A 15,292-nucleotide genomic window follows, 5' to 3' on the forward strand; every position below is an offset into this window, starting at 1 on the left:
TGACAAGGTAAGCAACTTGTCTATCCACGTGACCGAATGCTATACAACCCTGAAAAGGAAGGAAATCCAGACATCCACTATGATGTGGCCAGCTGTGTGGAGGTTGGGGAGAAGTCAGTTCCAGGAGAACCACACAATGTGTGGCTTTACTGAAATAAGGTCTCTAGAGTGATCAGAAACCAGGGAAATAGAAAGTAAGCAGATCGGGGCTGTTGCCAGCTTTTGGTTTATGGGAAAACGAAAAGGTCTAGAGATTTGTAGCATCGCTGAGCAGGAAAGCCCTGGGAAATGTCCCAGCTCAAGTCCTCTGGAGCCCAGAGGAGCCCGGCGTCCCGCAGCGCTTCAGTGCCCTCTGCTGGTCAAGCCTGGCGAAGCGCTCAGCGGGAAGGAACTACAGTACCTTGGAGCCTCCAGCAGGCTCTTGGGCCTGAACTAGCCTTTGCCAGCCCGGGGTTGGGGCCTCTGGAAAGTGCAACCCTGAAAAGTGGTTAACTGGACTTGATGAAATTCAAGGCTTGGGTTATCAAAAGCCACCATTAAAAAAATAAGAGAAGGGCTGGAGAGTTAAGAGCACGGAGTGTTCTTCCAGAGGTCCTGGGTTCAAGTCCCAGCAACTACGGGGTGGCTCACAAGCATCAATAATGGGATCTGATGCCCTCTTCTGGTGTGTCTGAAGACAGCAACAGTGTACTCATACATTAAATGAATAAATAAATCTTAAAAAGAAAGAAAGAAAGAAAGAAAGAAAGAAAGAAAGAAAGAAGGAAAGAATGTGAGAGAAGCAGGCAAGCGGGATGCCAGTTTCAGCCTTTTGGGAAAGGAGGGGTGGGATGCTGGGGTACAGAACTGGGAAAAAGATTTATAAAATGTATATCAGAAAAAGATGTGTCAATAATGTAAAGACTTGAAAAAAACACCAATACAGAAAAGATGAAGAAAACAAGTTTTTAGACTTAGGCACCAAAAAGAAATGTGACAGTCAGGCCCGTGGCAAGCACCTGTAACCCCAGCTACTCCATAGAAGGCAGGAGAGTCATGAGTGCAAGAGCAACCTGGACAACTTTATGAGAACTGTCTCAACACAATGGTAGGTAGGTGGACTGGTGATGTAGTTCAGTGACAGAGCCCTTGCCTGATATGTATTTGACCCTTCATTCAATCCCTAGTATCAAAACAAGAAAAGGTAAGAGGGAGGGGGAGAAGAGGAAGAGGAGAAGGAGGTAGAGAAAGAGAAGAAGGAGCTGCAGCAGATATAAGAACAGCTATTTGGGGCTGAGAGGTGACTCAGGTTAAAAGCATTGGCTGCTCTTCCAGAAGACCCAGGTTCAATCCCTAGCACCCATATGTCCGCTTACAACCATCTCTAACTCTAGTTCCAGGACACCCAATGACTTCTCTTGGGATCTAAAGGCTCCAGGAATACACATGTTGCAAAGACTTACATACAGACCAAACAGCCATATACAGCGGTGAATCCACGCTCTGCCTTAAGCTTCCCCTGGGGATGAGGGCACATGATGGCACAGTCTCCCATCTGCATGTAATCCTCCCCTCAGCTACCTGGGCAGAGATGCTGGCTGGCAGAGGTAGATCTTCCCCCAAGCCTGTCTCTTCGAGTCCTTCATAGGATGCTGCAATGGCCCTTGTTCTACCAACACCTGCAGTCCCAGAGCAGTAGCAAGTGCCTGAACTCCAGGCCACAGAGGGATTGGCTGTAGTCTCACAGAGGCTGCAGTCAGAGGGTGTTGGGCTGAGGTAGGTCCTGCCTTCCAGGTGAATCTTGCTCAGGATAAGTCGGCGCAACTGTTTGTTCACACGGGTGCCACCTCAGGGCTGCTTGAGTCACCTCTGCTGTGATGTGTTGGCCACTCAAACCAGCCCTGATTTACTCCAAGGGACGATCCCACTGGGTGTGAGTACAGGAGCAAGGACCACTGACCGCCGGATCAATAATTGGCTTTTAGAAATTAATTCTTGGGTCTGGAGAGATGGCTCAGCGGTTAAGAGCACTGACTGCTCTTCCAGACATCCTGAGTTCAATTCTCTTATATTTTCGGTTGTGAGCTTAGCCTTTAATGGCTGAGCCATCTCTCCAACCCTGGAGTTCAATTCTCAACAACCACACGGTGGCTCACAACCACGGTGACTACACACGTGTTCCACTTGTGTTTCTGGGAGCTTCTGTTAGTCACTGCTGGAAGAATATGTCTGTGGTCCCAGAAACAGGAAGGACTACCTGAGAGCAGCAGCCAAGCGAACAAGCAGGCCCCGTGCACCAGAATCAGCCCCATGCTGTCCAAGGGACATGCTGTCTAAGGGACATGCTGTCTAAGGGACATGCTGTCTAAGGGACAGGAGTTAGACGTAAACACTGTAGGCCCAGTGGTGGTTACTGACCAAATGAGGACATTTGTTATTTTTGGACAGGAGTATTTTTTTCCCTCTCATTCACTTTGGTTTTCTAAGTTTTCTTAGCAGAGAACATGATTTTATAAAAAGAAAAAGATTTAAGCATGCATATATTTAAATCAAGCTCTGGGAAAGTTTATAAAGAAGACACAGTGGGGGTGGGGCGCAGGGGAGAGATGGTTCAGTGGATGAAGCACTTGACTCACAAGTGTCAGGATCTGTACTTGGATCCTCCAGAACCCACTTAAGGTTGGTGGGCTGTAGCTCACATCTATGATCCCAGTGCTCCTATGGCAGGATAGGAGGCAGTGATGAGAATCCCAGGAAGGTCAAGAGCCCCTAGCCAAATGTATGCAACAGTAAACACGTATGCCACAGATCTCATGGCAAGCAAGTCAGAAGGTGAGGATCAGCAAACACCCGAGGTTTTCCTCGAACTCCACTTATGCCCTATGATGTACACATGGCCCCCCACCCCAAACACAGACACAGGTACTATACACATGCTACACACAGAAAGAAAATACAACTTGACTAGGTTTGGTAGCAGAAAGCTGAGGCAGAAGGATGGTGAATTTGAGGTAAGCCTAGGCTGTGTAATGAGATACCAGCTCAGGACAGATGGATAGATGGATATATAGATGGTTGATAGATAGGTAGATGATACATGGATGGATAGATAGACAGACAGATAACAGGTGACAGATGGATGGATAGATGGATAGACAGACAGTTAGATTGATAAATTAGTAGATAGACAGATAGATGATATGTTGAAAACAAACCCTTGTCCTGTCCGTTCCCAGCCTCGCACAGACATTCTGGATCCCACAATAATCACGGGGGCTTAGATAGTCTGTCTTTCTCTGGAGACTTCTGTAAACACACATCTATGTTGGTGCCTGGCCTCAATGGCCAGTGACTGTCACAACATCCCACCGAGTGAATGTAATATATAATTCAGTGTGCTTAAATCACTCCCCCTCTTGGAAACCTAAATTATTCCTTGGTTGTTATGCCTTAGGCTACCTTGAGGGCGGAAGTTAGACTCTACAAAAGCATGTAAAAAGACCCAAACCTGGGAGACACCTTATCACAAACCTTTGTTCATGTTGAAGAAGAAAGAAATTCTGTACCGGCCAAGCCTTTAACTTTCCAATCTCTGTTTCTAACAACTCAGGGACTTCTTAATCTCTCCAAGTCTCTGTATCAGTGTTGGTTTTAAACACACAGATGCTATACAATTCCTAACCGATGAACTGTGGCTTGGCTGTGTTGGGATGCATTCCTGGGCTGCATGTGCTGGGATCTGATTGCCATTGCCTGGTACTTACTAAAAGTGGAAAGGAGCCTGGGGACACAGGCCAGGTGGTTACATGCTTGCCTTACAAGGACCAGAATCTGAGTTTGATTTAAAAACAAAAAGCCAGGGATGCTGGTATGGTTTTGTAATCCCATCACTGGGGAAGCAGAGACAGGTGGATCCCTGGGCTCAGTAGCCACCCAGCTTTTAGCCTACTTAGAAAGGCCCAGGCAAGTGAGAGAGCTGTCTCAAAAAGCTGCTGCTGCTGCTACTACTGCTGCTGCTGCTGCTGCTGCTGCTGCTACTACTACTACTACGACTGCTGCTGCTGCTGCTGCTGCTGCTGCTGCTGCTGATGATGATGATGATATAGACAGTTCATGAGCAATGACGCATGATTTTGACAGGTAGCCACCATAAGCATGTTCACACATATGTACACATGCACATACATACATGCACATAAATATGCATACACAAAGGGTGGAAACAATCCAACCATAGTGGCTAGAGGCATGACTTTTGGGAAGTGACAATCTTTCTGGAAGTTCCTCAGAGTGGAATTCCCCTCTCCCATCCCTGACTCATCTTGGTAGATTTCTAAGAAGAGATACCAAGGACACAACACACACACACACACACACACACACACACACACACACACACACACACACAATCTGCTTCCTGCCTCTACTGATGTGATGCTCCAGCCTCCTGAACCCCCTTCCTTTCCTACTTTCCAGGTCTGGAACATCAATCTTTCTTGTTTGTTGGTTTTGTTCTTGTTTTTTGAGACAGGGTTTCTCTGTGTAGCCCTGACTGTCCTGGAATTCGCTCTGTACACTAGGCTGGCCTTGAACTCAGTGATCCACCTGCCTCTGCCTCTGTCTCCTGAGAGCTGGAATTAAAGACGTGAGCCACCACCCAACTAAAAATATCATTCTTTTTGGATGTACTCAGAGGGTTAGTAGATATAGAAGAAATAACACAGACCAAGGTGGACATCTAGGGAAGATGGCACCAACAGGGACTCAGAAGTCACACCCTGACTGTGAGATATCAATCAGCTCTCAGCTTAGTGAGTGGAGAGGTGAGGTAGGGCATTCCCCAGACCTAAGTGATCTGTGTCACCACTGAGCCCCAGCATCTTAGCAGAGGAGTGACCTGGGTCTCCATCTCTCTCCCCTCCTCTTCTCTCATTTCTTCTTTCTCCCTGCTTCTGTTTCTATTCCCTTCTCCATCTCAGCATAAGGTGACAGGGAGTCTCCTCCCCAGGACCAGGAATCTCACAACTGACCCCAGACAACTTGTTCACTTGAAGAAGGAGCTGGAAATCTGCCCCCGTTCAGGGCAGGCGAGCCCAGCCCTGCTGGTGCTCTGTGAAAGGCTATTTCTGTCCTCCCTGTGTTCACATGGATTCATGCCATCCCTGCCTATAAATGCCCCTTTGTGCTAGGAGGTTCTTATCCACTCAGGAGATGCCCAGCAACAGGCCTGCTGGGCTAGGCTCCCTGCCAGCCGACGCCATCTGAGCCAAGGACAGGAAACGTGGCCTTTGGGGAGCCGCCCCAGAGGCAGCTCCGCAGAACATAGGCAACACCCGTAGACCAGATGGGCGGTGTGTTGCGTCAGGCCTGCTCTGGACCCTCCTGAGCTGCAGGGGTGTATACACCTGGCTTTTTCTCTAGGAACTCTTCTGAAGGTCTGAGACCCCAAAGCTTCCATATCCACTTCTTCAGACCTTGTCAACTTCCAAGTCTTCTGTGAGCCCAGGGGAGAGGAAAAAGAAATGAAACAGGAAGCTCTGAGCTATGTGTGACCTTTCTAGTGAGCAGGCCTGTTGTGACACCAAGATCATAGGACAAAGGGCACACTAAAGAGCAAGCTGCCTGCTCCTCGGTGTGTGCAGTGACAGTGCAGCACTGCCTGTTAATGAGGCTAAATGTCCCACCACCCTGAGATGGTCAGATGTGTCCAGGCTACACCAACCTGCATTCAAGGGTGTCAGCCAGCCTGTGCAGCTTGGGATAGGGACCTCTCCTTAGGCCTCCTCCCTTCTCAGCTCTTATGTAGTGTCAGAAACCAAGGACAGCCCTTTCGCACCTGTTCATCTCAGAGGACACCCATGAGTCTTGATGGTCCACCATAGAGGACAACTGCTCTTCCCCCACTCTGTCCCTTAACCAAACCTACAACCTGGGCCTTCCTCCTCTTTGGGGCTGCTGAAGCTGGGCACTGGCTCAGAGTGGCCGTTTCAAACAGGAACATTAATCCTGCACTGAGTATGACAGCTGGGGAGGGCCTGGCATGCTGTCTCCACTACTGCGGTAGGGGGTCTTCTACTCTTGAAGTATGTCTGAGTTTGAAAGCCAAATCAGAGGCAAGTTAAGAAAGACATGTCCCTCGGCAAAGGATGGCCAGTGTTCCCATGGTAGATAAGACACATAGCTGGCCCCATCTTGTCCTTGTCACAGCCCAGAGGCAGAGGGTGTCAGTAGGGCTTGAATCAAAGCCCTATCTTACTGAGGGTTCTGTGGGAGCATAAAACTGGACGCCCTCAGGGCTGAAGGGCATACCAGTTCATAGGGGAGGCAGAAGAGACTGGATGTGGTAAGCAGGCAGGCCAGAACAGACTGAAGCCACAAGCTCAACCCCAGTCCTCCAGTCTCAGTTCCCCTCTTCTTTTTGTGGGGAGAGGGGTTGAGACAGGGTTTCTCTGCGTAGCCCTGGCTGTCCTGGAACTCTCTCTATAGACCAGGCTGGACTCAAACTCACAGAGATCCACCTGCCTCTGCCTCCAGAGTGCTGGGATTAAAGGAGTTAATCACCTGTTTAGTATTCCCCCTCCGTTCTGCAGGCACAGCTAGCTATTCCAGCAAAGGGTGAAGCCTGGGTTTGACTGTGTCTATCCCAACCCCTCCATGGGGAGGGATGCAGACCAGGCCCGGGTCTCTCTCTCACCTGTAGCAGACCTACTGCTCAGTGGCAAGTGCTGCTTCCTTGAACTATTTAAGAGAAAAGCCCTTATAATACGGGACGTTCCACAGCTTCAGTCAGGCAAGAACATGTTGCAGTGATTTCTTACCCCAAAAGCCCGTATAGAAACCACATGACTCAGCTACTTTATTTACAAGCTTTACATCCAGGCTGGGAAGACCCATCACTACACTAATCTTTTGCTACTTGTGGCTTCTCCAGGCCCTGTGGTCCTGCTCCATCTTCTTTCCGCCTCCTTTTCCTCCATCCTTCTTCCTCCACTCTCTAAGTCCTCCAGCCCCACCTTTCCCTTCCACTGCCCAATCACAGGCTCTAGCCTTTATTTGACCAGTTAAAATGGGGAGAAGGTTGACATGAAATCATGACTCCTTGTTGGGGCAGCCCCTCTTGAGGAAGCAAAATTAACATCAGAATACAAACAGCATCAGGCCAACGCACCACAAGAACACGTCCCTTCATCCTCCTGCATCATCTGTGGAAGGGACCTTATAGGGGCCTATATCCGTGATGTAGGGTTGTGAGGAAGATGGGTGCTTTGAGTCCTCGAGGAGCTGGGTCCGGGGGAGCACAGTATGCAGAGAGGCCAGATACCCCTAGGCTTCTTCAGGAATCTTCTTGGGAATAGCTGGCTAAGAGTCCCCTGTCAAGGGAACCCCAGTTCCTGTGGGTCCGCAGTGATCGGGTTAGCACTGAGCACTTAGACCCCATTTACTAAGGAAATACAGTTTCCTTATGGCTCCCAGTCAGGCTGAGACCAGTGGCTAAAGCCCAGCGCAACCTGCACCATCAGAAGAAAAGCAGGAGGCGCAAGGAGAGATGTCTGCCTGCACATATTTCTTTGCCAAGCCACAGGCTACCTACCCTCCCATCCCCTACCAGCCTGCCACCTCACTCCCATACTCTCTGACCAGTGGCTTGGTGGACCTCAGTGCGGTTCACATGAGGGCCAAGAGTAAGGAGTCCAGGCAGCCTCTGTCATTAGTGGTTTGCTGATCACAGCCTGGGCCAAGGGACACCTGGCATCACGCCTAGGGGATGGATGGAGGATGTAGCCAGGCCATGCCCCAGGCAGACACCAGACAGTGGCTAGCACCTGAACTCTAAGGTAATCTTTCCTTCCAGGCTGAGTGTGGTCAGACGATGGTCAGGATGGGGCACACAACATCCGCACAAATGCACAAACACAGTGTTTTCAGGCCCATACCCAGGTGCGGGGAGGTCCCCAGGAAACAGGTGCATGGCCATCAGGTGACAGCCAGCTATTGGAGACTGGGCAGGAGCACAATGGTCCTCAGGTTAAAAGATCTCCAAGGGACAAAAGGAAGAGCAGAGCAGACTTAGGGGCATTCAGAGGCATGGGAGGGCTTTCCCAGCAAGCCTTCAAAAGGGTTGACTGTCCTTTTGTGTTCTTTGGTTTTTGTTTTTTGTTTTTAAGGCACAATTTTCCGTATCCCTGACTGGCCTTTATAATCCTCCTGCCCATACCTTCCACATCCTGGGATTACAGGCATGCACCAATGCTCTGGTTTTATATGATGCTAGGGTCAAACCTAGGGGCCTCATTCATGCTAAGCAAGTACTCTATCATCCCCAGCAAGTGTTAAGACTTTAAAACTAGAGCTGAGTTCAGCTGATTTAGTCTTCAGGAGAAGACTAAATTACAGCAGTTTCAGAACAAGATAATTTGTTTTTCGTACAGTAAGAAGTCAGCAGACGGGAGACTGGGAGCCCAGGCAGAGCCTGTGCCCCAGTTGTTAGGAACACAGTCTATTTCTGTCTTTGGCCCTGCTGTGCAAGGCTCCCCTGTTCAAGATTCCCTTAAGTCTAATATGACTGTCTTTACATTCTTTACATTCATTTCCAGTTGGCAGGAAGGAAGAATTGCTGAATGGGACTGAGGGCCAGGCACCACGACTCCCTCTGCCTCTGTGCTCGGACCATGGGTAGGAACAGTGTCACTAGGACATCTCACAGTCACTTTTGACCTCATTCTCTCTCTCTGTGAGATAGAATGGCACTCTCTGCTTGTGAAGACATGGTCTGTCCCACAGGTGTCTAACCACTGTGCCCCTCACTAGTAAAGCCACAACTCTGTGCTGTGTGGGGGCTCAGATCCCAGTATTTCACCTAGGTTCCTGGGGCGCCTGGATAAGAGGGAAGGACCCAACTTTCCCTGGAAAGGCCTCTGTGGCATAGTACAGGGACATATGAGGCTTGTGTGTGGGATACCCATCTCCCCCAAAGCTACCATGGTTGGATCCCAGTCTTGGGGACACCAAGGATAACAGGCACCCTACTTCTACATTGAAGTGGCACCTGTGGGCTTGCTCACTGTGACGATGGCTGTGCCTATCCTCTGTCCTGCTAAGGCCGAAGGTGCTAGCAACCTTGGTTCTGAGACAGGATTTCTTACTGGCCTAGGGCTCATCAAGTAGGCTAGGCTAGTGGGCTACTCAGAGAGCCGCAGGAATCTGCTTGTCTCTATAGCTCTGGTGTTGGGATTACAAGGGCACACCTCTGTACCCAGCTTTTAAAATGAGGATTCTGGGGACTGGAGTCAGGTCCTCATGTTGTCAAGGAGAACATTTTACTGGCTGAATCATCACCCCAGCCCAGAGGCCCTTTTGTCAGTTTGGAGGGCAGACCTGCTTGCTGAAGGTAGTACCATTGGGAGGGGCTGGAAACAAACCTTCAGGGCCCACACACACCCTCTTCAGAGCATTACTGCTTTACAGACTAGGATACAACCCCAAAGCGCACAGTTCAGAATGGGGAGGGTGTCTGAAGTGTGTGCAGCACAGATCATCCTGTGTCTATTAGCATGAGTGACACAGGAGAGTCTCCCAGTGCTAGGGAAATAGCCTGAGATACTGGCCTTGAGCTAGTTGGCAGACTCAGCGCCCTCATGCAAACAGATGCGGACATGTTTGTGTGTGGGCCTTGTGTATACACAGGGCTCAGCCACTCTTCTCTGGACCCTTTCCTGTCCCAATTCTCTCCCGAGGACACTTCTAGCGGTCACATCCCTATGGATTATCTGCTCAGAGCCAGTGTCTAGGGGAAGGCGGTGGATGTCTTACTTTCTCAGCATTTTCAGCAGTCCTTGAAACCAAATGGGAAGCAGGGATCCAGTGGATGCTGTCCCTTTAAGGCTTGACCTGGGTCAGATCCAGCAGAGAAAAGTCTGGTAAACATTTCTGAGCCCAGAGGGAAGAGGGGCATGTCATAGGCAAGAAAGGATGACACAGCAGACTGAAAACCCCTCTGCGGATTCTCTAAGAAGGGCAGCCAGCCAGAAAAGCTCTACATGCCTCCACCTTTCCTCTCTCCCACTGACAGGTGAGGAAACTAAGGCTGGAGGAGAAGAAGCCCTGCCCTACGCCAGGGGTGGAACACTGAGTAATTGCTGCAACACAGTGTGACAGCTCAATTGCTCCATCACAATCCTTGTGTCTCTCTGAAATAGCACTAAGGACCCTCAGCTGGAGTTGCACAGGGCTCTAAGGACTGAACAGGTTCCGATGGTGTCTCAGAGGCCTGCCTGGCACCTGCAGCCTGCCAGAACACACACACACACACACACACACACACACACACACACACACACTCACACACACTCACACACACCACCTTCTGGAGCACCCACATGGATGGTGCTGCACATGCACACACACACACATACACACACACACCCGCCCCACCTTCTGGAGCACCTGCATGTATGATGCTGCACACGCGCGCGCGCGCGCGCACACACACACACACACACACACACCACCTTCTGGAGCACCCACATGGAGGGTGCTGCACATGCACACACACACACACACACACATACACACACACACACCCGCCCCATCTTCTGGAGCACCCGCATGGATGGTGCTGCACACGCGCACACACACACACACACACACACACCCGCCCCACCTTCTGGAGCACCCACATGGATGGTGATGCCCAGAAGAGGAGGAAGGGGCCACTGACTGGGAATGGCTGCTCATGGCTGGCATGCATATTACAGATTTGGATTTCCAGCAGGGCTGGCAATGTAGTCCAATGGCAGAGTATTGGCCTAACATGCACAAGGCTGCGGATTTGATCCCTAGCATGAGCATGAACGTGAGCATGCACACGAATGCACACATGCTTGCATGCACATGGGTGTATGTGTGTGTGCACACACACACTACAGATTTCCAGTACCAGTGGACAGTCAGTGAGGCATCAGTGACCTCAGTGATGAACGGTGGCTGTCACTGTGACAGGCCACATGTCACACCTTGCCTGAGAGAACACCTTAGGTAATACTGAAGTTGTGGCAATCTCTCTGAGCCTTGTATCCTTGACTATAAAGTAGGTACTGTGATTTGATATGAATTATCACTCGGCAGCTCCTTTGAAGTACTGATCCCCAGCCAGTGCATCTGAGTACTGAGAGGTGTCGGGATCCCCTGGGCTTTGATTTAATCAATGGGGTCACAATCTGAGGGCAATACTTGGAAGAGTCGAAAGATGTGAAGCCATGTTAGAGGAGGTGAGTCACTGGCAGCCATGTTAGAGGAGGTGGTCACTGGCAGCCATGTTAGAGGAGGTGGGTCACTGGTAGCCATGTTAGAGGAGGTGAGTCACTGGAGCGTGCCTCTGAAGGGTACCCTGTAACTTTAAGAGTCAGAATGATGTGAAGCCATGTTAGAGGAGGTGGGTCACTGGAGCGTGCCTCTAAAGGGTACCCTGCAACTTTAATTTTTTCAAATCCTATTTTTAATGATGATACTTAAATGCTTTAACCTCCCTTGTAACCCGCCATGCACCAGTAGTGGAAAAGAGAGTGGAAAGTGGGAGAGAGGGAGAAGTGGACCTGTTTAGAAAGGTTCTTTGGAGCAACTCCCGTCTGTGTTGTCTGGAAATCAGCAGCTCAGTTCCCATGTTAGCAGGCAGTGGCAGCTCAATCCACTAGCAAACACCTCACAGTTGTACCAGTCATCCATTTCGATAGAGTCTGGTTAGCAACAGTGGTGACACGACCTACCAGAGACAGCCAGGCCTCAGCCTGGAGTCAGCAGAAGGGAGCAACAGGACCGCTAGGAGAAGTTCTCGGCTGTGCCTCTCTCAGGGAAGTGAAGATCAGGGAAGACTCAAGAGCCACAGGTGTTGCACAGCCACTCCATGGAGTCCTATTTATAACCTCCAAACACCTCCTGTCCTCCATGTCCCTTGCCTCTGCATGGGTCTTGGAAGCAGCAACCAACTGCAGCACACCACTAGAAGTTTTTTGGTGCATTTCTCTCTATGGCATCCTGACAAATTCAGTTCAACTATGCAATGTAAGGTGTACCAATACATGTGTGTCATTAGCAAGGAATCCTTCATCACATGTCCTTTCCGTGCTTGCTTTAGCAGAACATCCTCTGTCCTGTGTTTGCTTCAGTGCAACATTCCTTCACAAGTCTGTCTTAGCCTTTCATACCTGTGTCCTCTTTAACGAAATGTTTCGTCACGTGTTTGCTCCAGCAAAACACCATCCAACTGACTTTCCAAAGAACGCTTAAGTTTCCACTTCAGTAGACCTTTCCCTGGACACATCATTTGTGTGTTTGTCGGCTTCCTGGCCACTCTGAGGTGAACAGCTTCCCTCTGCCCTTCCGCCATAATGTCTTAGCCTCACCTCAGGCCTCCTGTAACTGAACCAGATGAAGCCAGCTGACCACAGACTCAAACTTCCCAAACTCTGAGCTGAAATAATCTGTCCTTTAAGTTGCTTTCTTCAGTTACTCTGTCATAGAGGCATGCTGCCGTAACACAATGGACCGAGATAGTCTCCATTGTTTTGCTCCATGAGACATGCCGGGCCCCAGGCTAAGGTATCATAGACAAGCACTATCGTGGCTGTTCTTGCATGCCCTGGTGCTTCCCAACTCCTGCTCCAGTGTGGGGTCCAGCCCAAGAGGGACTTGGTAGGCTGGCCTGTGGTCTGTGGAATTTATACACTCTAGTTAGTAAAAGATTGGAATGGAACATTTTGTTCAAGTCAGGGTCTCTCGTTTGCCTGCAAATCCATCAAGAAGGTTAGGCTAGCTGGCCATGAGTGCCAGGGATCCACCCATGTCTCTTTCTCTGCTCCTACTTTGCCATTACCTGAATTACAAATATGCACACCACAGTACCAGGCACTTTAGGTGGATTCTGGAGAACAAAATCAGGCCCTCAGACTTAAACAATCACTTTACTAACTGTTGTCTCTGAAGTCTTTTTTTTTTTTTTCAAGACAGAGGTCTCTCTGTGTAGTTCTGGTCTAGCTCTGTAGACCAGGCTGGACTGAAATGCAGAGATCTGCTAGCCTCTGCCTCGTAAGTGCTGAGGTTAAAGACATGCACCTTACTGCCCAGGTTACCCTCCCCCCCACCCCCCGTGTGTGTGTGTGTGTGTGTGTGTATATATGTATATATGTGTGTGTGTGTGGTGTGTGCGTGGATGCGTGTGTATGTATATGTATATATATGTGTGTATCTGAAGTTGTGTCAGGCAGGCATGATGGATGGCTCATGCCTTTAGTGTCAGCACTCAGAAGGCAGAGTCAGATGGTTCTCTGCGACTCTGAGGCGGGCCTAGAATGTGAGTTTCCAGGTCTGACAGTGCTACATAGTGAGACCTGTGTCAAAAACAACAACAGCAACAAAAACCAAACAAAAATCAAAAACAAAAACAAGTCAATTGTTAAATAATTGCTATTCATTAAATAAATAAATTTCACACCAATGCATGTGTAAAAGAAGTTGTTGGATCCCTTGGAGCTGCAATGTTTATGACCTCCAATGTGGTGCTGGGAATTAAACTCGGGTCCTCTGCAAGAGCAACAAGGGTTCTTAACAGCTGAGGCGTCTCTCCAGCCTCCTCACTCCTTAGACCCATTCTTAAGAAGTATGGCACCAGGATTCACATAGTGCTGGCCTCTGTACCTCTATCTGTGCCTGACTGTCCATCTGCTCACACCATAGGACAGGCTTCTACTGTCTGGTTCCAGCCTGTAGCACCTACATACAGACAACGCTGGGTATCATTCATGTCGTCATCTTCTTCTTCTTCTTCTTCTTCTTCTTCTTCTTCTTCTTCTTCTTCTTCTTCTTCTTCTTCTTCTTCTTCTCCTTCTCCTTCTCCTTCTCCTTCTCCTTCTCCTTCTCCTTCTCCTTCTTCTTCTCCTTCTTTTTTGTTGTATTTCTGAGACAGGGTTTCTCTGTGTAGCCCTGGCTGTCCTGGAACTCACTCTGTAGACCAGGCTGGCCTCGAACTCAGAAATCTGCCTGCCTCTGCCTCCCAAGTGCTGGGATTAAAGGCATGCGCCACCGCAGCCTTATGTCTTCTTTTTAAATAATTTTCTTTGTTGTTTTATTTTATGTAGATGGGTGTTTTGCCTGCATGTATGTCTGGTACCCACAGAAGCCAGAAGAGAATGTAAGTTCTCTTAGAATAGGAATTAAAGATGGTCATGAGCTGCCACTTGGCAACAGTCAGTGCTCTTAGTTACTGAGCCATCTCATCAGCCCAGCTATCTTTTTTTATTTTTGAGACAGGGTTTCTCTGTGTAGCCCTGGCTGTCCTGGAACTTGCTCTGTAGATCAGACTGGCCTCGAACTCAGAGATCCACCTGTCTCTATCTCCAAGTGCTGGGGTTAAAGGCATACACCACCACCTCCACTACCAGGCTGGTACTATTTCTTAATCTCTAATCCTCTTCCTTCTGGAAGTGAGACAGGGGACGGAGGGTCAACAGGTTCATGTGGCCTTTAGCAAACTCCAGCCTTATGCTAAAACACAAGCTGGCAAGAAGTTGCATAGAGGCCGGGCGGTGGTGGTGCACACCTTTAATCCCAGCACTTGGGAGGCAGAGGCAGGTGGATCTCTGAGTTCGAGGCCAGCCTGGTCTACAGAGTGAGTTCCAGGACAGCCAGGGCTACACAGAGAAACCCTGTCTTGAAAAAAAAAAAAAGAAGAAGAAGTTGCATAGAAGCTTAGCCACTCGGTCACAGAATGGTAGCGACCTAAGAGTCCCATAGTTGGCTTACTCCTTCCCAGACTCTAGGAGACACCAGGAGAGAATGCTCAAATGTGATGTGGCACTCCTGAGGCCAGCACGAGGGACGACAACATTCCATCACCTCCCAACTCTACCTAACTTCCTAGGCCAGGAGAACTCTCAAGACACAGTACTGGGGCACAAAGGTCCATTGGGCCAAGGACTGGACTGCAGTAGCCAGCCCTTGAGTACAGATGTCAGGGCGATGATGTCAGCTCCTTCTGGACACTAAAGCTGCTATGCTACATCAGCGATGCCCTCTGCTTCCCTTCGGTCTCTAGCCTGTGCTGAAGGCCCTCCCTCATATGTATTTCTATTCTCCAGGCAGAACAGCTGAGGGCCCTAGAGTGGAAAACCTGAGTAACCGTTGACACCCTTTTCCTGGGTTGAGTTACCCTGAAGGGACTTACAACCTCAGGGTGCGTCCTCCCCAAGGGAAAGAACCTCACCATGGGGCAGCTTGGGCCTCGCCCTTGGCCTCACTTTTAAACAGATCAAGTGCTCATGTT

Source organism: Mastomys coucha, unplaced genomic scaffold, assembly GCF_008632895.1.
Source record: "Mastomys coucha isolate ucsf_1 unplaced genomic scaffold, UCSF_Mcou_1 pScaffold7, whole genome shotgun sequence".
NCBI lineage: Eukaryota > Metazoa > Chordata > Mammalia > Rodentia > Muridae > Mastomys > Mastomys coucha.